Here is a 26044-nt window from a genome sequence, read left to right as displayed (position 1 = left end):
TTCTTATGTTTGCAGTATGCTACTCCATTGTAAATGTATTTTTCACTGCGGAACTCTGTAATTCGCTTCTCGCTGTTTAACTAAATAAATAAATAAATAAATAAATAAATAAATAAATAAATAAATAAATAAATAAATAAATAAATATATAAATAAATAAATAAATAAATAAATAAATAAAAGTTGGTAGCCCTAGGGTCGGATCAAGTTCACAGGGTTCATTCCGGTGCAATGCTGGATAATTAATTTCAATGTGTAAGTGAAATGATAATATTCCGTGTACTATGTTTCTAAGATGCATAAACATCGTAAATTAGCACAGCATTAAGTCTATGTTAAGTTTTATGAAAATTGCTCCGTTCGAAATATGCAACTTCTGTCAGTGGAACTATAAAATTGTTTTATTCTTAACAGACGTTAAGGCTACATAGTTGACATTTTATAAATGAATGAATTCGGTAACAATATTCATAGGAACACCAACTCAGGCCTTTCGGCGACGGTGGGACAGGACTGGAAAGGAAGCGGCCATGTCCTTAATGAATTTTCCTGGTGTGAACACGGGAAATCACGGAAAACTATCTTCAGGGCTTGCGATAATTGGATTCGAACCCACCACATCCTGAATCTATGCTTAAATTTACGAGGCCCGTACCACACAGCCAATCCGCTCGATAAAGAAAATACTTGTAATTTCAAACGGCAAATTTCATATAACCAAATTAACAAATATTTCATAATATTTTAACAGTAAATTTTATTGTTACATTATTAAGAAAAGGCAGGCAATGTTACAGGAAGCAGTCAACTGTCATTTATTGATCGTTCAGACTGATGATAGCAAACACTCGTAATCGAATAGGTTTGTCTTCCAGACAGGATGCCTCTTCATCCACGTGTTCGGAGGCGACTATACAGTCCAATGCGGGAGTTACACAATTTGCCACAGTGATGACAGTAGTCCCAGGTGGAGCAGTCATGTATATATTTCTCCTCAGCATTTCTCTTTCTTTGCTACGTTGCCTCTTGTCATTCGCTGTACATTAAAAAAAAATATTTTTAGAATTTTTTTACTTTTACCGATATTTCCTCTTTTTCTCATTCTTTCCTTGTTTTCGTTTCATTTTCTGCTTAAGGACGACACACACACACACACACACCTAGTCCCCGAGCCAGCGGAAATAACCAATTAAGATTAAAATCCCCGACCCAGCCGGGAATCGAACCCGGGGCTCCTTGAACCAAAGGCCAGCACGCTGACCGTTCAGCCATGGAGCCGGACCTACATCGGCGGTTTTCTTTAAAAGATAGTGTGCCATGATGGACTAGTGATCTCCAGGATGAACGGTCAAGGGCGAAGTTCTTCCAGTTATCAACATCAATGTTAAATCTCTTCAAGTTAGCGATCATTACATCTTTAAATCGCTTCCTCAGACCGGCTACACAGCGTTTACCTACTGATAGCTCAGAGTAAAACACTTGTTTGGGAATGCGATTATTGGGCATGCGAACTACGTGCCCTGTCCATCGTAGCTGGCGTCTTAAAACCATCAATTCTATAGTGGTGGTGTGTGCCTCTTTAAGAGCGCTGATATTTGTACGCCTGCCTTGCCAAGTTATTTGCAGTATTCTCTTAAAGCAACGCTGGTGATATTATTCAAGATTCTTAAGGTGTCAACTGTGGCATTGTCCAGGATTCAGATCCATAGAGTAATGTTGGAACTACAACAGAATTGTACACAAGAATCTTTGTTGCGATATTGACATCATGATTGTAAAAAACTCGAGATCTTAACTTAGCAAAGGATGCTCATGGCACGGTTAATTCTGTGTTGGATTCCTGAATCTATATTTGCGCTTGATGAGAGGGTGCTGGGTATGGAGAGGTGTTTACAACTTGAAGGCTCACTCCATCATTTGTGACACTGATATCTCTTTGACCTTTCCCAGGGGCTGGTTGGAATAGGACCTGTGTTTTGCTGGTATTCGGTTTGAGCGCGATCTTGTTGTACGCAGCGGAAAAAGCATTCACAATTACCACAAGCTCTTCTTGTGTTTGAGCTATGACAGCGTACTGTAACTCGACTAATGGTGCAGAGAATGTCCAAGTGTCTGCCTTTAAACGGCTCAAATTAAATAGTTGACCATCCACCCTGTAAGTTATATGTATTCCTGGAGGGAGATCATCTCTGACAAGTTCCATGACAGCGGCAACATACAAGGAAAACAAAGTGGGGGCTATCACACAGCCTTGCTTAACACCGGTATTGATATGGAAAGGCTCTCCAATAGAGCCGTTGCCAATGACAGCTGCCATCATATCAGTGTAGAGCAATTTCAAGATGGCAATACATTTCTGCGGAAAGCCATATAGATCTAAAATTTTCCACAAAACTTCTCGGTTCACAGAGTCAAATGCCTTGGTAAAATCAATAAAGGCAATATAAAGAGGTCTGTTTTCTCCTCTACATTTTTCCTGGAGTTGACGAGCTGTGAATATCATATCTGTGGTTCCTCTAGAAGGCCTGAAGCCGCACTGACTCTCTGGAAGTATTTTCTCCTCCAGGGGTACAATACGATTTGCCAAGATTCGAGCAATAAGCTTTCCCAGGCACGACAGTAAGGATATTCCCCGATAGTTATTGCAGTTTCTTAAATATGGAAACTACCAGACTGTCTCTAAAAATCAGGAGGCATTTCTTCAGTACTCCAAATGTTGACAATCAGTTCATGTCTGTGTATTATGAGTTCCTCACCTTCTTCTTTGAAAGCTTCCACTAGTATACCATCAGGACCAGAGGCTTTGTGACAATTTGCTCGATTGACAGCATGCTTAATTTCATCTAGTGTTGGCGGGGAGTCAAGTTCTTCATTGATGGAAGCTTGTTTTAATATATCATACATTCGTTCATCAATAATCAATTCCTGGTTCAAGACGTCTTCAAATGCTCTTTCCACCTATTCATGATGGAGTATTATCTTTTAAAAGTGTATTCTTATCGCTAGACCAAGGGGGATTCCTCCCAAAGGTGGTGGGACCATAAACTGCTTTTGTCACTTGGAAGAACTGTCGTGTATCTTTATCTGCTAGATACTTCAACTCTTTTGCCTTTGCTGTCCACCATGCATTCTTGAGCTCACGAGTTTTTCTTTGGACATTTGCGTTGGCAATGCTTACAGCTTGTTTCTTAGAGTGAGGTTCATGTCCCTTCGACATGCTTGCAAGGCTCTTCTCTGAGATCAATGCTTCAATTTATTCATCATTTTCATCAAACCAATCCTGAGGTTTCCTGGTCATATATCCTAATGTTTCTTTGCGAGCATCTTGAATAGTGGTCTTCAGACTCTCCCAGTGTTGCGTTACATCAGATTGATATTCCTTCGGCAAAGTCCGATGAAGAAGCTCTCTGAATTTTGAAGTTATTTCTGTACTGCCAAACTTCTCGGTGTCAAAAGAATGTCTGCAGCTCTTCTGTTGTCTCCTCCTCTAGGTGGACAGTGACAAAAGCATCAATGATCTAATAAGTCGGTGATCTGTCCAACAGTCATAACCTCCCGTCATTGCTTTGGCGATGAGAACATCCCGTAGATATTGCTTGCGCACGATTACATAGTCAATGAGGTGCCAGTGTTTCGATCTAGGATGCTTCCATGATGTTTTGAAGCGATCCCTTTGGCGAAAGATAGTGTGTGTAACTATCAATCCATGTTAGGCACATTTTGAGAAGAGTCTAATACTACTGGAGTTTTCACTGCCAACTCCCTCCTTGCCAGTGACACCATTCCATACTTTGTGGTCCTTTCCCACTCTGGCATTAAAATCACCAAGCAAGATGATTTTGTCTAGGCGATTGATGTTTGGTAGGATGTCGTCCAGATCTGAATAGAATGTTCCTTTGATGTCATCATCAGAGTCTAATGTGCGGTCATATGCGCAAATTACTGTGGCATGCTGGTCGCCATTTAATCAAAGTATTAATGTTATGATGCGTTCATTATGTCCAGTTGGAAGCTCCAGCAGGTCTCTGAGAAACTTATTCTTGATTCCATGTATTCAGTGTTCATTGGTAGGTTTACCCTTCCAGAAGAAAGTGTATCCAGCACAGTTTTCATTCAACTGACCTTCAGAAAGACGGGTCTCCTGGAGTGCTGCTATGTCTATATCTTTGTAACTCTCTACCCACAAGAACTGTTCTCCTTCCCGGTCTCTCATTTGAAGTGTCATCATTAAGTGTTCTTACGTTGCATGTAGCAACATATAATTTATTTCTTGTTCGACCACATTGAGTTGATACCATTGGACGCAGCTATCCAATCGGTACTAGAAATGGCTGAGTATGTTTAGGGCACCTTTTTTAGCCCCTTCCCCATGTGAGGTGAGCAGAATGGACCCTAAATAGGACTGCTCAGAGGTAGATGCAGCAACCGAATTGCTCTACAGCCACAATCCTAAGCAAGACGACCGATCACACATCTACCGCCTACGTGCCAAGTTATCACTAGAGACTTCCAGACATCACAATCCTGCCCCCGTCACAACTTCCCGATCGCCGCAGGACTTTTGGAAGAGTCAATCTGTTGTTGGAAGACTGCTGTGTGTGAGGTTCTTTTAGAGTGAGAGTGTTGCTGCACTTCAACAAGCGCACTGTACTTGACGACTAAGGCACCGTTTTCAATGGCAAGCAGATGCGAGACGATTATAGGGTTCCTAGTTACTGCAGCCTTCGTCCGCCATTCCAGCCGAGTAGGGACTTACAATACTTACGCCTGGTCCGCCGTTGAGGACTTCCTATGCCGTTGACCAAATATGGTTTATCCGCCTTTAGGGGAAGTTTTCCGCCCCAAGGGCAAGAGTACCTTGAACTATGATTGATTTACGTGTCATTTCCTACACAAAGGCTTCATCAAACCTACTAAGGGAGAGTTCATCCACCCGTAGCCGTTGGTTCACCCCTAGTTTGCCAGGTCTGGTACTGGCCGCCTGACCCTGAGCCAGACAGTCGCAGGTAGTACCGTCTGTCACACACGGTAGCAGGGTGTTCCTGATCTGACCAGACTACGGAGGTACTGAAACACTGATGTTTCTGGCCCTTAAAACAGTATTAGGATTTCGTAAATTAGACCTCAATGAATAGGGCCTATAAATTTGTGATCCACGCCCTAGACTATTTGTTAAGAATCGAAGTCGGGAGGAGCAATGCCACAGATACTGTACAAATACCTCGTCACCTAAGTCAAAGGTTAACGAAAGCACAGGGTCAAGAACTTTGAAAAATATGTTAAAATCTACGTAAATAATTAATACTGTGGGTTCGAACCCCACCGTCGGCAGCCCTGGAGGTGGTATTCCGTGGTTTCCCATTTTCGTACTAGGCAAATGCTGGGGCTGTACCTTAATTAAGGCCAAAGTCGCTTCCTTCCCACTCCTAGCCCTTTCGTATCCCATCGTCGCCATAAGACCTGTAAATAATAATGGCGTGTGGCCTCCGGAGAGGCCTGATGCAGGTCTTTTGAGTTGACTCCAGTAGGCGACCTGCGCGTCGTGATGAGGATGAAATGATGGTAAAGACGACACATACACCCAGTCCCCTGCGGCAGGGAAATTAACCAATTATGGTTAAAATTCCCGACCCTGCCGGGAATCGAACCCGTGACCTCTGTGACCAAAGGCCAGCCCGCTAACCATTCAGCCATGGCCTGTGTGTCGGTGCGACGTAAAGCAGACTGTACAAAAATTTTGTTTATTGCTATAAATTTTGACACCGGGGTACCGGATATTTTCTCTTAGAAGGAATTATATAAAGTGTCAATAAATGTACTCAAATGGTTCTCTCGTTCCAAGCACCCGTAAATGTAAACTGACTGCGCTAGGATCGGATTCTGTAAGCCTGCGTATAGAAAGTGAGCGCCTCCATCAGGTACGCTACACAGCCGGTTAATTTCTACTTATCTGCGACAAAATGAACAACTCTTTGTATATCTACGTACCAAGGCTTATAAGAAGCTCAAAATGTCATCAGGAATTACCTCCAAACGAGGCGATAAATTCTAGTAAATCACCTTCTGGAAAGTTGTGATGTTTACTGCTTCATCAGTGTTGAAATATTCTATCCTGTACGTACTGACCAGAAACAATGTAGAAAGAAACATTCTAGGTTCACGAATTAATTCTCAACTTTCCGCTGGTCAGGAGAAAGTTAAATTGATGTTACTTTGTGCAAATGGATTTCCGTTCTCCGTACGATCTGTACCATTCCTTGTGGTTATGATCCCAGACAAAAAGCAGAATAAAGGTTAGTCTGTGGAAAGATCAATCAACGATGTTATTCTGAAGTTATTCTCAGGGATTTACATATAGATGAGTTAATATTTTTGTATACTTTAAAACTGCCTATCACAGCCCGGCTCCTTGGCTGACTGGTCAGCGCGGCGGCCTTCAGTTCAGAAGGTTCCACTTTCGATTCTCGGTCACGCATGGCTAATTCCTTCGACTCGGGGACTGGATATTCGTGCTTATCTTAAAACACACTACTTCATTTACACACAACATAACTCGCTGCCAACCACCACATAAATGCGAAGAAGTTCAATACGTCCCACCACAAAAGATTGGTGTCAGTAAAGACCCCCCTGTGATTCCTGCAGAGTGTGGAAAAGCATAGAGAAAAAAATATTAAAAGGAATTTGTTTAATAGAGTCATTTAATAACTATGTGATTTTCGAGTTAAATTAGTGACAGAGTTCATATATTGACAGAGTAAACTAATAAAGTAATATTTCACCTTACACACATATATTTCATTAATTACGTCGATAGCTATGATCACGGTATCAACAATCACTAAAAAAGTGAAAGTTTGGTCTTGCTTCCCTTTCATTATAGTCCCGTGTTGTTTCTGTAGTCGGTTGGTAATATTTTTGAAAAAATGCACTCACATGATATCCTATATCTTATATTTCAGTCAGTACTGGAGCACCCTTTGCTCCTATACCTCGTATTTCAAATATGCTAAATATGATATACTGTATCATCATCACTCGGTATGGGATCGAGACATTAATCTTTGCCTTCTTCATCTTCTCGCGAGTGAAGATGCACGGTTCTTTGAAAGTAAAACACCTAAGTAAATTTTTTTGTGTAATTTAAATGATTTTAAACTGTTCAATGCTATTTCTACTGTAGCTTATTGCTTTTTATAATGGAAGGTATAATGCCTTTAGTGACTTCAGCGATTGCTACAAAGAACTACGGTTGGATCATGAATAAGTCACCTTGCTGTATAGGTAATAGCTTGTTGACCTTTAATGTGCTCTAATTCATGTACCGTGAACTAGCAATTTACCACAACCAACCGGCCCGGCACCCTTTATGTAACATGTTGTCCGCAGTGTTCCAAACCTTACAGTAGTTAGTGGTCTCTCGTTTGTGACTTGCAATTCGACTTTTTCAAAATCATCATTGCACTTTTTCCTCCTGATTGTTATCTGGAAAGCATTCTATCCTTTTCTCCACGGCAGCCTCTCCCGAACTGTCAAGCTCTTCTCGATATCTCGCTAATTTACACCACGTAGTTTCACTAGTTTACTTTCATTCTGGAACTGAAGTCCCAATTTAAATGATCAGATTATAAAAGGGGCATAAGTTATCCAACAGTGAAACACAACTGTTAACAATTGTTTTCGATGTTACGGAACTAGTCATAGGTTTACAGTCTGTACCGAAGTTAGAAGTCACTTCTAAAATCTTGGACATTGTTAAGCCAGCGTCTACCATACACATCAGATTTTTTTTTAAACTGAAAAGAGCATAAGGCATAGGCCTACATTCAGATTTCTGAGATTTACAATGTTATGTAAAGGTACCCAAATGCAAGTTTGATACACAATTGTGTTTGTAACTAACTGCACTGCCCTAATTTACTGAAGTGACTGCCGCATACTTGCAACACGAAACAAATTGTTACATTCCCACTACGGACGTACAAAATCGAAAAAATAGGAACTAATTTTTATACATGCACCGAGATCACTGAATAAAATCAGCGTGTCGGTGGATACATTACTCCCGTCAGCTTATGAAATTCGCAGGCATCACATGGACCCCTCTAAGTAATCTCTCTTCATTATCGAATTACAATACGTTCACATATATTATATATACATTTTCAATATAGACTGTTATGCTTTTCAGCGTTCTTGCATTCTGTCTGCAAGTCTCGGTTAATAACTAAACGCCTCCACAATCGTCTATTTAAAACTCTGTGGCCTCGTTAGCTCCACAGCACTTATTGTAAAATCATAAAAAATAAAGCCAAGACATCGTCACCTCTGCTTCTCTTACGCTCTATGTCCGAGTCCAATATTTTTCCTAAATCGCCTAACTTCCACTATTCGCCTCACAATGATCCCACCATTGAAGGCTGTTTATGTGCACAGCTTCATCCACAGAGTTCATTCCTAACTTAGCCTTTATCTCCTCATTCCGAGTACCCTCCTGTCATTGTTCCCACATTCATTATTGTCGCTACTTTCATGTCTGGTATTTCCAACTATTACGTAACTATGGCTTAGGTTCATACACAAGAGCTGGTATTAACTAGCTGTTGTGCTCCTGGCTTTCTGCTGTATGCTACGTAGACTAATTAGAAATCATATTCATTTATCCGCGGAGCCTCCGTGGCTCAGACGGCAGCGCGTCGGCCTCTCACCGCTGGATACCGTGGTTCAAATCCCGGTCACTCCAAGTGAGATTTGTGCTGGACAAAGCGGAGGCGGGACAGGTTTTTCTCCGGGTACTCCGGTTTTCCCTGTCATCTTTCATTCCAGCAACACTCTCCATTATCATTTCATAGCATTTATCACTCATTAATAAATCACCTTGGGAGTGGCGACCCCATTGTAATAACAGCCTATATAAGTTTCATTCATTACATCCCTGACCCGGTCAATGACTGGAAAACAGGTTGTAGGTTTTCATTCATTTATCCGCCAGTCTTCTCAAACGTATTTGTAGTTTTCAAGTTGTTTATTCGTGCTGTCTTTTACATATGAGTATCTTGTAAATATGTAAGAACTGGACGTTGCTTCCCTACTTTTTATTATAACATCATATGTAATGGGTACAGTAAATTACACCGTTAGTGATAAATAAACTAATCAAAACTCTTTCCTCCACTTCTCTCTAACAATATACTTACAATACATGACGCGTGTAACCAGCCGTAATGATGTCAATTAGTGTAGGTACGGGTAGGTACAACGCTGACACGGTTGCATTAATACAGTGATGAATAAACTGTTGAACTTACAATAAATCATAAAATATCTTTCGAAATGAAGCATTAATATTCTTGTAACTTCAAAATAGATTCCTTCAAAAAAAAAAAAAAAAAGGGAGAAATCCTCTCAGGCTTATATTCGCTTAGAATTCTCCAATATATTTGGAAAATATCATCACCTCTTAACAGAAAGTTAAGTAACCCTTCTAGAAACGAACCGTGTGAAGGTTTCAGGTTTAACGGATAGCATGAACAGAGCACCGTACTTCATAAGCATGCAAGCAAGAAATTATGTAGTTTTACTTGATTCTTGGTATCGTGATCATAACAATGGCACAATGGTGTGCTTATTGTCGTGCGTATTTATGATCACAATATTTTTATCAACACTCGAGCATCTGTAATTACCACTACGGCCGGTTAAAATTAGTGCAATGAATACTTTACAGCTGAAGTTCCAATCGTATTGAATATTTCACCAATATCTGTTAGGTATTTCGCGAAGGTTCCGTCAGAAAGGCAGCGCTTAGCACGGTTATTATCCTTCAGCAAAATTATATTCTTGAACAGCTGATATACGTTCAAACGGGTAAACCGGATGACCTCAGAACAGACTTTAAATACCTCTCTCTCCTACAAGTAGAATTCATTCAAGGTTATTGAGACGATCTTTCATGACCATCTTCACTCATCTCAGCAGCACATTTGTACCTGTGACGGCAAGTTCTCAAAATGATGTCCTGAATGAAATCACCTATACAAAAACCCAAGATTATTTTATTATTTATGTTCAACTAATTCTGGTTAATTTTTCAATTAAAATCGACTACTTTCATACTTTATACAGATAACTAGAAGAGCACTGACGGTAACTGCGGAAGTCTTGAAGGTATTAACTCACACTCATGGGCATTCTGAAAAGCGTTTCATTTCTGTTCCGGTGAAATGCAGCTCTCCTCCCCAAAATTTGGCAGCAAATTTATGCAGATAGTTTAGCACACTGTAGGGTAGTACATTCCGAGTCCATATTACGAAAACTAAGATATTTTGCATGAAGTCCAACATGCACAGCTGATTAGGAGCCCGCTTCCAACGTTTAAGTTTGCGGGAACGAATTACAGTTAAATGGCACATACAGTAACACGAAGAAAGAGCCGCAGTCGCATTTTTGAAGCTGAAAAATTACAGTAAGTTTAACGGCAGTGAACAATAATAATCTAAACGCAGAGAGATTTAGTAATATATACAGAAATATAATTGTAGGAAAATAAAATGAAAATCAATATCCTGTTTCCAGTTTCAGCCGCGTCAGGAATGCAACGAATGAAGCCCCCCCCCATCTAGGGGCGAGGATAGGAACTGTGCCGGCTGCTGAAGCCTATTGCACTCCTCTGGGGCAATGATTAATGACTGACAGTATGTTGGGTATTCAGCCTGAAGGCTGGTTTGATCCTCCACAGCTCCGCCAGCAGCTGTCATAGATAGCCTTGATAGACATATTTTTACTGGCAAGGTTAGGGACACGTGTCCCTGTCTTAAACTTAACCAGTGAAATACATAAATAACAAAATAAAAATATTAACATATTGAATAAATGAAAAAAAAGAGAAGTTACTACGCTATCCTACTGTAGGCCTACATAAAATACACAATATATATGAGCATTTTGCTTCCTAAGTACAATAAAATAATGCCTACGAAGAGATTAAAATACAGTGAATTACAATAATATAAATAAACCTACTATTATTTTCAATTAATTTGTCCAATTCCAAACAATTTTCAAACTGACGAATGTTACAGTTTTCATGTTACTAATGTGGGCAAAAAGCATTACAAGATGGGGATCATGATAACTATGCAGGGAACTACAGCTGAGTACTCTAACACTACTGAATAATAATAATAATAATAATAATACGACGAAGAAGAATTGTCACACTACGAGCTCGTCTCATGGAGATATTTTGAGCGCCTACTTTTAAATCATCTGCGGTTTGATATCCCTCTGAACTCCTGCGGAAGGAAGTTCCATTTACGGCTGGCCACAACAGTGAAGGAATTGTTGTAGGTTGAGGATTTATTCTTAGGAATAGTGAGCAATGTCGTGTTTAGCATTCTGGTGTTTTTATCATGGTGTTCAGAAAGGCTATGAAATCGTTCATACAGGTAAGATGGGGATTGTAAGATAAGGATTCGGTGCAATGAAGTCAGGGTATGCACCGTGCGCCTGTCTTCGAGGCGTAGTCATCCGAGAATTGACGTAAGACTGAGTAAAATGATATGAAAACTTCAAATTACATATAAATCTTACACATGCATTCTGTGCACGTTGTAGTTTATCCCGAAGTTCGGCTTTCGAGTCTTTGTAAACTACGTCACAATAATCGAATATTGGAAGAACGAGCGTTTCGACTAGTTTCTTCTTTAAACTGAACGGGAAAGTCAGTTTGAAATAGTTCAAAGTGTGCAACATGGCAAAAACTCGTCTACTCAGATATTGTCTGATCCGTCCACGAGAGGTGCTGGTCAACGATTACTCCCAAATATTTTACGCTCTTACAGAAGGGCAAAGCTTGGTTTTGAAGTCGTACGTCAGGGATGGACATGTGGTAATTACTGGAAATAAGTCATGGGTGGGCAATTGCTATGGTTTGGGATTTTTTCGGGTTTAAAATAAGTTAATGCTGGGAAGATCATTTCCTTACGGCCTCTAGGTCCGTGTTAATTTGCTCGATTGCTGTCGAAACGTCTGTTGGTTTTGCATGGATGTACAATATACGACGTCAGCATAAATCTGACGTTTGCAATGTGTCTGTTGTTTAGCTAGACCGTTGATATAGGCAGAAAATAGCAAAGGAGCTAGGGTTGACCCTTGTGGGATACCTGTTTACACATATTGCCATGAAGAAAATGTACCTTGATTGACGACACGTTATTGACGTTCGTGTAAATAGGCTCTCATCCATCTCAGAGTACTGTAGGAGAAACCTAGGCGATAAAGTTTGGATAGGAGCAACTCATGATCTACAGAGTCAAATGCTTTACTGAAGTCCAATAATACTAGAATTGTCAGTTTTTGCTCATTAATAGCCTGTCTTCTATCGTCAGTCACGCTTAGTAAGGCAGTACATGTACTGGAGAGGCACTAGGGAAATGAGGAGTTAGGTAGTTTCACTTGCTTTCCTCACTGAGCCAGAAGTTGCTATTACATATCAGTCTGCCAAGCCCACTGGAATGCATGTACCAACCGACCCTATGATCGGTATGTTCATACCATTCATAACAGGGGCTGGCTGCATAAGGAATGGTATTACTAGCATCGCTCGTACTTCAGTCACTTTCATGGGAGTCTTGCTGGAATTGAAGATGACAGGGGAAACCGAAGTACCCGGAGAAATACCTCTCCCACCTCCTCCTTGTCCAGCACAAATCTCATATGGAGTGATCGAGGTTTGAACCACATTATAGTAGAAATGTTACATCTTTTTATTTATGGTTTGACAAAATGGATGGCTTCGTAGTTCGAAACCCACCATGAAAGAAATTACTATAATAACAATAATTCAAAACCACAGAATTACAGCAGTCTCTCTCCTAACTATAAATAACTAGGTATATTATCGGGCACTGACCGGGCATTTTATTGATTCTTCACTTTTAGGTACTTTATTACCTGTTAATTATGAGTGCAGCGAATGTTTGTAGATTTCGTTATTGTGACGTTGACTGATACTTCACCCCCTTTTCACCCTCGCCCAGAGGGGTGCACACACATAAATCCATAATCAAGGCCATTTTGGACTTTCTCACCCTTTCTCACCCCCATGCCGATGTGGGCTGAACTTGGATTTACACGACGCGAAGAACAAAACTCGGTAAGGCCCGGGCTCCGAAAATCAAGTTTTAAGGGCCTAAAACCAACCTTTATGGATGGAGATATTGCCATCACATTATCCCTCTCTAGCAATCGGATGAAGAAATGACCAGCCGTAACCATGGCAATGTCTGCTCAATGATTCTACAGTAGAATACAGGCCTGCGGTTCGAAGTAGGCACGTGCGTAAATGTAGGCGAGACCAAGGAGAGGTTCTGTTACACATATGACCGTCTGAAAAAAAGCAGTGTGGGGGTAAGCCACCCTATGGGTGGATGTGGGGAGGTGTGGCATATAAAATAATCGAAAATATTGTCGAGTCCATAGGTTTCAGGGTCGCTGAGATGAACTGTGTGTTCGTGTAATTCTGTGGACTGAGGATCGCCGTGAGCCAGCGAGGAAACCCGCTATCGTGAGTGCGAGAATAAAAGGGCCTGTGTTAATGTTCGCTGATGTGAGTATCGTCCTGCTGTTGAATCCTGTTGAGTTGTTTAGTTTTTCGCTGCATGTGACTCTGTAAAGTACTGGACTATCTGTGGAGTTGAACCAACGAACAGTCGTCGTGTATTGTGTTGCCAGTGGCACTGTGTTCAAATCCAGCGGTCTACACACAGCTGCTGCACGAATTGACTGGACTTTGGAAAGTCAAAGTAAGGATTATAGCCATCCCCAGGTAATTCCCATCGGCCGGAACTTCCTGGTGTGTGTACAGAAAAGAGAATTGTAAATAGACAGTAAATAGTAAGTGTGGCCATTCATAGCTGGTTGAATTGTGTGTGTTTATATATGTGTGTGTGCATTTATTAAGTCATACTGAAATAAATTAGAGTAATGAAACAGAGTTTTACTTGTAACAATAGAAATCTTTCTCTTTATAATTCGTATTAGTATAGATGTTTTTCCTTGCTAGCCGTTTAACGTCCTATTAACACCCGCAGGTTTCCTGAGACGCTGTTTGTTAAGCGCTTGGGCTGGGAAGGAATCCCCCGTGATCTTAAGGTACAACCCCAGTATTTTTCGGGTGTGGAAATTAGAAGCCACGGAATACCATCCTTAGGCTGCTGTCACTTTGAAGCGTTATTAACTACAACTCACTTATTGCAGCGATATTTTAATCTTTTCCACACCACAGATATTACCAGAACACTTAGATATGATTTTTCAAAATATTAGGTAATCTGTAGGACAGGAGGTGCTTTCGTTTCTTGGCGTCATTATGAAAGACGAGGCACACTTGGCAATTTCCAGAGCGGCGTGCGGATTTGTTAAATCAGAACATCCGGCGAGCGGATCCGCTTAGCTACAATAGGAATAGAGGCGGCTGTCACGTGAGTGACCAATATTAATAGTTGTATGCCGAGTAATCGCTCAATACTCGCCGTGCCACGTACAGCTCGCGGCCTACTGGAATGACGGGATCGTAACATCAACTTAGCCGTGAAGCGGATAACATACTTGAGCATTTTAATGTGACGATTTTTCGCGCCATTAAATGTGTCGATGTTCATAATGCGAGCGGAATTTCCAAGCGGTGCCTCCTGATCATGGGCATATTTTCAAGATACTAAACAACTAATACTGAATCGAGAGAGAGAGAGAGAGAGAGAGAGAGAGAGAGAGAGAGAGAGAGAGAGAGATTAGACATTCAATTTTGTCACTAGCCACGGGGTTTACCGTTTTACGTTAAAAACTCTGAAACATAGGAACGGAACTTCAATTAAAAATCCCACAGAGATGACGAGCAGTCAGCAGACCTCATCTGTTTTACGAGGGATAGTGGAATCTTATATAGTGTATAAAACGGTATTTTCTATTTGTTTTACATTTCTATTGTATTTTTAACTACGTTTTATTCTATTGACTCTTAGTCTTTGTGCATTTCAACGCGTTCTTTAACTTTTAATTTGAATGATACATATGATTTCACTCCAAGGGCAATGACTTATTCTATTCTTATATTATTTTATAAGAAAATAACGCATTGAGAATTAGATCCACTGATTAATTTAAATTCATAAACATTGTTTTCATCATCATTTAATTTAAATACTAGTCAGTGGATACATTCTAAAATTGTAATTATTGTTATATTTCGTTTCACCTCGAACCATTCGGGGCCGATGGCATAGATGTTAGGCCCCTTTAGACAACAATCATCATCATAATAAAAAATCCCACGTTTATTAGTTAAAAATTAATAGTTGGGAGATATTTCAAACCTACGGCCACTTTTCTAAAAAACAATATATATATAATTTTTGCTAGTTGCTTTACGTCGCACCGACACAGATAGGTCTTATGGCGACGCTGGGACAGGAAAGGGCTAGGAGTGAGAAGGAAGCGGCCGTGGCCTTAATTAAGGTAGAGCCCCAGCATTTTCCTGGTGTGAAAATGGGAAACCACGGAAAACCATCTTCAGGGCTGCCGACAGTGGGGCTCGAACCCACTATCTCCCGAATACTGGATACTGGCCGCACTTAAGCGACTGCAGCTATCGAGCTCGGCTTTCTAAATTCTAGTCCCAATTAATTACACATACACTCATGCCATAGGATCACAAGCCACCAGACTGATGATCATGGTTTTCCGAACGATAAATGAGTACCGGTAACCTGAAAGCATACGTGAACGGTGCTAGAAGTAAACCAAGAATGAAGACTCCAGTCCCCACAAAGATAAATAAACATTATGTACTCATACTGGGTACAAGGAAAACACTAAGTTTCTCGTACTTCACAATATAATATGCATATGCTGCCTAATATTTTCTCAATAAAAAAGAAATAGCTATTTTCACATTTGAGAAAGCCGGCTAGGCTAGGTAAGTAAGAGCATTGATGTCACCTGCGAAGTCTTGTTTCGTGAGACGAGTAGGTATTAATGCGATTCCAGGCCGTCCTGGAAATAATTCTGCTCATTTCAATTCCAGATAAATGGAACTTTACTCCCCAAAGTGTGGCTGCGATGTAGTTCATACACAGCTGAGTATATTATGGCGGAGTGCTTTTCGAATCTATATTAGAAAAACAAACACACAACTGCAATAACTCCAGTATGCACTGCTGAATTGTAAGCGAATCGCTTCCTGTGTTTAAGGTTGCGGGATCGAATTACACCATAGCAGGCTGACATTTAAGTGTGTTTAAATAATATGAGGGACAGTCCGGCTTCTTGTCTGAATGGTCAGTGTAGTGGTCGTAGATTCAGAGGGCCCTAGGCACGTTTCCCGACCAGGCCGAGGATTTTAGCAGCCTCTGGTTGATTCCTCTAGCTCGGAGTCTGGGTATTTGTATTCGTTTTAAGGAGTTTCACTGTAGCGGACGTATATTTCCCAAAATATACAAATCTCTGCAATTATTTCAGGGAGTTTATTGAAATTTGGCCGACATGTACATTATTTAGTGCTTTGTACAGTGTACACAAATTTATTTTATTTGATTTAACTGAATAATAATGGCTGTTAAAAATACTTTTCACATTTTTTTCAAAAAGACACAATATCCCCAAAAGGAAAGTAAAACCTTAATTCAAACGTTAATTTTGAAAGTATTGCTATTTTTGTGATTTATTGCCTTAAGCCCTTTAGTTTTTAAGTAAAGGCGACCATTTCGCTTCATCCGCAAGAAGAGCTTCATCTAAGGAATTCCGAAAAATTGTAAGCGAATCATCCAATTAAGTTACGAAATATGAGGTCAGATTCTTGCTTTATTCACTGACCAAGAGAGTAAATCAAACAACCAACGTCACGCAAGCTACAGAGCAGTGTTGTACTCACATGCCATTCTCACTGCTCTGATTGGAGCAAACGACATTTGAATGAAAACTGGAAATTATTGAGTTAAAAATGGTACACAGCCGAAGGAAGATGTGATCCACTAGTTGAACCTAAACAAGTATATTTTAATGTATAAATCCCCTTAATATATATCTTCATTTACTTACATATCACACTAACAACCACCACAGAAACACGTGATAGAGAATACATACAATATGTCCAAATAGCGTTGGCGTTAGGAAGGGCATACGGTCGTATAACTTAATTTAATCCTATGTAGTGGCGATTTCAAGTAACTTAATTGGAAAACAGTTCAGGAAGAAGAAGAAATACTGTGAGAGACAGGATTTAGATTTATTGTCCCTCCTGAAACCGATAATAATTGAATGCACGTAAATAATAATAATAATAATAATAATAATAATAATAATAATAATAATAATAATAATATTTAAATGCTATTTCTTACTTTGTGCACGTCTATCAACCCTCATCCTTAAATGTAGCAGTTAGTGACTACTCAAGTTTATTAGCCGAAAAGAGTAAGCAGTGCAGGAACAACCTAGCCATGGCCGAAGGCAAGTGAGGGAAGAAGGCACGGCGCCGAAGCCAAATTACAGTGGGGACTTTGGGATCTCTCGCTCTTCTCTATACTGCATAGGTCAACAAGTGGAGATGAGGTTCACCGACTACGTAAGTACATGCCCAATGATTTGAAGTTATCTAAAAACATTAGCCCGTGAACCAGGCACATGGAATACAGAATAAGCTAAGGATAAAACGGTAGCAAAATAGCTGAATGCAATACGACATCTGTGTTTGTCGTTCCAGATAACAGAACTCATTCTCCAGCAGCAGCTTTAAAGACTAATCGACCCAACAGCTGAATAAAATTTAGTTTTGCCGGGCAAAGTGGCTCACATGGAAAAGCGCTGGGCTTCCGATTTAAAAGTTGGCGGGTTCGATACCGGCTCAGTGCGATCGTATTTTAAGGAGTTCAAATACGCCAGCCTTGTGTGGGTCGATTTACCGGCACGTGAAAGAACTTCCTTGGGACCAAATTCCGGCACTTAGACGTCTCCGAAAACCATAACAGTAATTAACGCGATATAAAAGCATTATTATTATTATTATTATTATTATTATTATTATTATTATTATTATTATTATTATTATTATATTAAAATGTAATTTGCTTGAAAGATTTCAAGGTTGCTCAACATGAAGAATATATTTCAGATTTCCTTTTTGATATTCATGACGTAAAACTCTGAATGCACATAAACTTCATTTCAGCGTCAAAAACACCGTATTCGAGGAGATTTTGGGTATTCACATCTAAATCCTAAATAAATAGCGAACTAACTTACATGAATCTCACAATAATACAGGGAAAGAAACCTAAGGAACGAAATTATTCTCCCTGGCCTTTTCCCGATTACCTGGGGTTGGCATTAGATGTGAGTTTGGCCCAGTTTTACGGCCGAACGTCTTTCATGATGCCAACCCGTGTGGAAAGAGGTATTCCCTATTGCGTGTGTACATGAAGGGCTGTGTATTATGACGAGCAAAAATCCACAGTTCTAGTCCTGTGGACAAACAACCGAACATTGAAAAAGTTCCTTCACGAAACGTGGGAAAGGAAACTTTCAGGACGTGAAGGAGGAGTGAACTATGGGATGGCTTACAATGTACACAATCTTTTCTTCTATACGTATATACAAATACACACATCTTTTGTAAGATATACCTGCGCTTCTCTCTTTTCAAATGATTGAGCTTACTTCTCGAACTCCTCACTAACTATGTCTATAAACGTCGATCGTCTCATCAGCTGCCGGACTCGTGAGTGATTTATCCTCAACATGTCATTTCTTTTGTTTGAGTACCGATACAAGTATAGTTCTGTGAGTGCTAAAGTATGGCGTATAATACATAATTTTGAGTGGTATCGTGTTGCTGAAAAATACATCGAGAGTCGTTCGTTACGAGTACGAGTATAAGTTAAACGATGCTTCTCGTGTAAATAATTAATGACTGAAGTCAAAGTTGAAATCTCCACATAAAATCAAGGGACAATAAAGGTATCAACCTCAAATCGGAAACTCATTGGTTGACTATCACTAGCAACGCTATTGTCACATCATACATGGCCCCCTTCAAATCGAACTGGAGACCTTAGTTTTGCGAAATTAAAAAAATCTGGCGTTCACATTTTTAACAAAGGATCAATCTACTTATTTTGATCATCGGATAATAATTGTGGAACAAGTTCGTTTTTAAAAATTGTCCGTTTTTAGCAGTATTTTGTGATTAAAATTTGGACCGGATGTGATTTGCAAAATTTCCTTTTTTCCATTATTGATAGAGCTCTCCAAAACACGCATTCGACACATTCACCACTTCTCTGCCTTCAATACTTTAATCAAAATTGAGTGAAATAGCTCAACTTTACGTTTTTGCTAGTGGGGCCCTATACTGTGTGATCCAAGAAACATTTTTCAATGTTAAAACACTCAGTCACTTAACCGAGGGGAATAACCTGACGCGGCTAAAATTTCCGACCCGGCCACAAACCGTAACCGAGATCCTCTGAACCGAAGGCCTCAGTGCCTACCATTCAACCAAGCAAAAATACTAAATCTTCTCTCAATATTAATTTTAAGACTGGTCAGGTACGGGTTTTTTCACGCCCAGTAGGTTCAGATTCGATTCCCGACTCTTATCATGGGGGCTTGAAATATTAACGAAAATTGAAAAGTGAGTATAAATGTCTGTCAGTCTTGAACTGCTAACAAATACTGGGACATGAACTAATATTTAGCCTATAGCTGTTTTCCAGTTAATTAAAAACACACACCAGTACAAACCCTACAATCGAACAGATTAACAGAGAGTCTTAACACAGTCACATTGAAACCACGGATGTGTCGACTACAATATCCCAAGACCCTAAAATTCAAGACCACCACAGGTAGAGAATGAACGGGAATGAGATATTGAAGGGTTCATAAAATGAAGAGAATTCGCTAAATCACGATCATCACCCCCTAAGACAGACCCTCAAAATGCACCTCCTAGTGAAATCTAAATGCAGGTAGCAGACTAGGTAAGGCGAGGAATGAGGTAGTTGGCGATTCATTTCCTCTCTGAGCTAGAAAGTGCTGCAGAGCATCAGTGACCCTGTCGTGCTCTGAATATCATACTAGGTCTATCACAGCTACAAGTGAAACATTAATGAATGTTGTTCGCTCCAGTTTATAGCAATGAAACTGTGAATGGAAAAAAAGGACTAAAATGAACGTTTAGGATCTCTGGTCCGTATGACAATGCTCAGCGAGGATTTTCACGGACATTTCAACACCAATTCCCGTAAAGTGATGGATGACACCATATTACAAGTTTCGGAACACGCACGTGAATAGACAGTGTACTTGCTTAATAGCCTGCGCCACACGGTGGAGGTTAACAATATCTCCAATAGGTTAGTGGGTCATGTTTCTAAACTGAGAACATGAGCACAGATCGAGGGTGTTCAAATGTCACATGACTAACACCGCAGACAACATTCCAACTTCTGTCCAGGAGAACACGGGTTTGATTGCCAGCTCCGTCAAGGATTTTACTTTGTATTGGGTTGACCTAAAGATATTCGACCTACAGGGTAATGTTTCTGAACATGAAAACAAATTAAGCCTCATAATTACCTGTTCGATATGTAATGGAATTTAACTGGTTGTGGTCTGGCCTGGAATAAGCTCTGGTGTGCCTTAGACTCACTTCAGAAATGAAATGTGAATAATAACTTCTGACATTTAGCATTATAAAATATTTTAATTTTCAAACTGTATAAAATATTAATTGTTCCATAATATGTAATTTACACCTTTTCTCCACTGGGATTATTTATTTAATTTATTAATTGCGAATATAAGAGGTCACGAATACCAATTACAATATTCCCGACAATTGTTAAATAGACTATATGTACAATAATTAACAAACTTATTCTTTAAATACGCTTGGTACACACAAACAAGGTTAAAAACATTAAACATAACCCAACATATCTATATATATGAAATAACTTGTCCTGACTGACCGACTGACTGACTGATTCATCATCGCCAAGCCAAAACTACTGGACATAAAGAAATGAAATTTTGGGGATATATTCATATTAAGATGTAGGTGCTCGCTAAGAGAGGATTTTTGGATATTCCGTCGCTAAGGGGGTGAAAATGGGGTGAAATTTTTAAATGAGTGTATCAATATCTCAAAACTTTTAAAGTTTATAGATGTCTGATTGGTATTTAGAATCTCCTTTAAAAATAAAGAAACATGTATTATTTTGTTTTCGGAAAATCACAATAGGAAGGGTGGAAAAGGGTGAAAAATGGGTTGAATACCTTTAATGAGGATACATATATCTCAGAAACTGAAGATATTACAGAACTGAAAATTTGTATATGGTATCTCTTTTAAAAATAAAGAAAACCCCGTTTTGGAGGGAATCATCTTGGGGGGCGGGAGTGAAAAGGAGTTTAATTCCTTTCATGAAGACACATGTCTCTTAATGTAAAGAAATGTAAATTAGAAACTTTTACCAGGAAAAAGAAAGGTACGATTGCGTCGTACTATATAAAAAATACCAAACTAGAAACAGTTTCGGCAATAAGAGACTTAGGAGTAATATTTGATGAAAAATTAACATTCAACGCCCATATTACAAAAATAACGAACGATGCCAACCGTATGCTCGGGTTTATAATAAGGAGTTCTCAATTATTTACTCAATCATCGATTGTTATTCAGTTATTTACTAGCCTTGTTAGGAGTAAATTAGAATATGCATCTGTAATTTGGCACCCGTGTTCTAACGAACAAATACATACTATTGAAGTTGTTCAAAACAAGTTTTTGTGGTATCTGTATTATAAAACAAATAAGACATTTTGCCCTTTTGATACATTAACACGGTATTTAAGAAGTAACTTTAACCTTACGTCGTTGCGCAACCGAAGAATCATTATTTCTCTAAAAACGTTAAACAAAATCGTAAGAAATAAATGTAATTACACAGGACTGCTCAATTTTATCTCTTTTCATGTTCCACGAGCTGGAGCTCGCATGAACACAGTATTTTAAGTTCCAAGATCTAGAACATCTCATCACTTGAACTCGCCATTTATTAAAATGCTACGATTTTACAACAGATTTGCTGCAGGAATAGATTTATTTTCAGAATCACACACTGTCATTAATACACATTTAAAGGCCTGTGTTTCTAATTTATAAATTCAGACTCCTTTTCTATATAATAGGTGCTCTTTAACTTATTAATATAGTCGCTTACTACTTTATTTATATCCTTGTTTCAATTCCTGTATTTTTATAGTGTAGAAATAATCATTGTTGTACTCTGGATTGTCATTTTCTCTGTATATGCGTTTCCATTCATTCTTCTTCCTTGTCTTTATTATCTTCAGCATTATTATTATTATTATTATTATGTATTTATCTTTACTTACATGTATGCATTATAAGTACTGTTGTGTTAAGAAGGTACTGTATTGGGCTTACTGCCTGTGTACTTTCAAAAAGACAAATAAATAAATAAATAAATAAATAAATAAATAAATAAATAAATAAATAAATAAATAACTGAAGAATTTACAGACGTGATAATTGGTATTTAGAAGATCCTTTACTATTAAAGAAACAAGTATTTTTTGCCGGAACATTCATTTAGGGGGAGGGGAGGAGTGTGAAAATGAATAAAAGTGAATTATTTTGATCTAAAAAATGAAGGTAATAGACGTGAACATTGGCGTTTAAAATCTCTTTTAAACATAAAGAAACAAGTCTTCTTTTAATTTCTTTGCGGGGAGGGGGTAAATAAACTTAACAGCGGTGGGGTGTATAAGGAGGTGAGACCAATTGATTTTTACTGTTCATAATGTATTTATAAGGAGCCTCCGTTACTCAGGCGGCAGCGCGCCGGCTTCTCACAGCTGGGTTCCGTGGTTCAAATCCCGGTCTCTCCATGTGACATTCGTGCTGGACAAAACGGAGGCGGGACAGGGTTTTCTCCGGATACTCCGGTTTTCCCTGTCATCATTCATTCCAGCAACTCTGTCCAATATAATTTCATTTCATTCGTCATTCATTAATCATTGCCCCAGAGGATTGCGACAGGTTTCGGCAGCTGGCACGATTCCTATTGTCGCCGCTAAATGGGGGCTTTATTCATTCCATTCCTGACCCTGTCGAATGACTGGAAACAGGCTGTAGATTTTCGATGTGCTTATTCTGATCATAAAACGATCATTTTTAATTTTTCCTGGGTTCGTTTTCAAGAGCCATCTTTTCCTTCGGAGAACGTTCTTAGAGTACAAAAGATTCTCCTGGCACATAAATAAAAATTTAAACAGATTTGAAATAATCGATGGGAATGAGACTGACCGTCCAATTTTTCACCTCTATGTCAATAATGCACGGAAGTATGTCATTCGTATCGCCAGAAATCCCGCACACTTGTCTACGCGCGACAATGATGCTGGTCACAATCTCAACAATGACAATGCATCTATAATAATAATAATAATAATAATAATAATAATAATAATAATAATAATAATAATAATAATAATAATAATAATAATAATAATGTTCTGGACCGTCGTCAAACGTGCGGACCGCGTTGGAAACGAGTCCTGGATGGGTACTGACTAAGAATGCAGTCCGGCCGCGAGTTCAGTACCGCCAAGGCACCCAAGACGACACCACGCCGGATCTCCTGAAGGATTTTATCCATATTAAAAATGCTTATAGGAAAAGATGTCAAAAGATTTAGGGACCCAACTGACCGGGTGGAATACCTGGACCTAGCCCGGGAAGTACGAAATCGATTGTTGGAGAGAAAGATTGAAGAATGGGAGGAAACTTGCCGTAATCTATTAGAAAACGAGTCAGATCGCGTATTTTGGCGGATTCTCGCAGTAAACGAGTCAGATCGCGAATTTCGGCGGATTATATATCTAAAACAATAAGCATTCAATTATAAATTTCAGTATAATACCGTAGCAAAGCACGAGTATCTTGCTAGTCTATATATATAAAGTAACTTGTCCTGACTGACTGATTGACTGACTCATCATCGCCGAGCCAAAACTACTGGACACAAAGAAATGAAATTTCGGGAATACATTCATATTAACATGTAAGTGCTCGCTAAGGGAGGATTTTTCGATATTCCGTCGCTAAGGGGGTGAAAAGAGGGGTGAATTTTTAAAATGAGGACATCTATATCTCAAAAACTTAAAAGTTTACAGACGTAAGAATTGGTATTTGAAATATGCTTTAAAAATAAACAAACACGTATTTTTGCGTTTTTGGATAATCCGAAGAATAGGCGGTGAACAGGAATGACAAACGGGGTTAATTTTTAAAAAGATTATGTCTGCAAATTATCTCAGACACGTAATATATTACAGATTTGAAAACTGATATTTGATATTTCCTGTAAAGAAGCATAAATTTTTCGGAAAATCCACTTACGGGGAACTGAAAAAGGGGATGAATTTTTAAAATTAGCGTATCTACAGTATATCTCAAATACCTAACATGTTGCTGACGTGAAAATTGGTATTTGGAATCTCCTTTAAAAATAAGGAAACACGTATTCTTCGGTTTTCGGAAAGAACCCTTAACGGGGGGGGGGGGGTTAAATTATTGAAAAATTAGTTGAATTATTTGTATGAGAATGTATATATTTGTATATACCCAAAAACCTAAAGACGTTACAAACGTGAAAACTGGTATTTGGAATCACCTTAAAAATAAAAAAAAACGCATTTGGTGGGGGGATCAACTTGGTAGGGGGCGGGGGATGAAAATGGAAATGAATACCTTTTACGAGGATACATATATCCCAAAAACTGAAGATGTTACAGTCGTGATAATTGGTATTTGGGAGCTCTTTTAAAGAAACCGGTACTGTTTGTTTATGGAAAATTCACTTGAGTGGGGAGTGTGAAAGGAACTAAAAAATTGAATTCCTTTTCTGTAGAAACGAATATCTCAAAACTGAAGGTTACAGGCGTGGAAATTGGTATTAAGAATCTTCTTTAAAAATAAAGAAACACGCATTTTTTGGGTGGGGGAAACCAACTTAACGGGCGGGGGTGGAGTGAAAAAGGAGTTGAATTCGTATCATGATGATATTTATATCTCAAAAACTGAAAATGTTACAAACACCAAAATTTGTATTTGGAATTTTCTTTCAAAGTAAAGAGACGCGTAATCTTTTGTCTTTGAATAATCCACTTAAGGGGGGTGAACTAATTGAAAAATTAGTTGAATACTTTGTATGAGGATACTTATATCTCAAATCTAAAGACGTTGCAGACGTGAAAATTAGTATTTGAAATCTGCTTGAAAGATAAAGAAACAAGCATTATTGAGGTGAAGTCAACTTGGGGCCGGGGGCGGTGAAAAAGGAGTTTATTCCTTTTTATGAGGATACATATATATCAAAACTGAAGATGTTACAGTCTTGATAATTGGCATTTGGAAGCTCCTTTATAAATGAAAAAAAGTTTTTTTTTGGTTTTCGGAAAATTCACTTAACGGGGAGGGTGAAATAAAGTGAAAATTTTAAATTCTGTTTATGGAGAAACTTACATCTCAAAAACGTAAGGTTACACACGTGAAAATTTTTGAAGGCGGGGGGGGGGGGGGCCGTGAGGGGGTAATCAACTAAACGGGCTAGGGTAAAAAAGGAGTTGAATTATTTTTATGACGATACTTATATCTCAAAAACTGAAGATGTTATAGACGTGAAAATTAGTATTTCAAATCACCTTTAAAAATAAAGAAACACGCATTTTTTTTCCGGAAAATCGACGTAAGGGGTGTGGGGTTGAAAATAAGTAAATAAGGATTTGAAATATGTTTATGAGGATACTTTATCTTAAAAACTGAAGCTGTTACGTACGTGAGAGTTGGTATTTTGAATTTCCTTTCAAAATAAAGAAACAGGTATTTTTAAATTTCGGAAAGTCTACTTAAGGCGAGAGAGGGGTGGAAAGTCAAGAAGAAGAAGAAATT

Source organism: Anabrus simplex, chromosome 2, assembly GCF_040414725.1.
Source record: "Anabrus simplex isolate iqAnaSimp1 chromosome 2, ASM4041472v1, whole genome shotgun sequence".
Taxonomy (NCBI): Eukaryota; Metazoa; Arthropoda; class Insecta; order Orthoptera; family Tettigoniidae; genus Anabrus; species Anabrus simplex.
The sequence above is the reverse complement of the archived record's forward strand: the minus strand, read 5'-3'. Positions refer to the sequence as shown.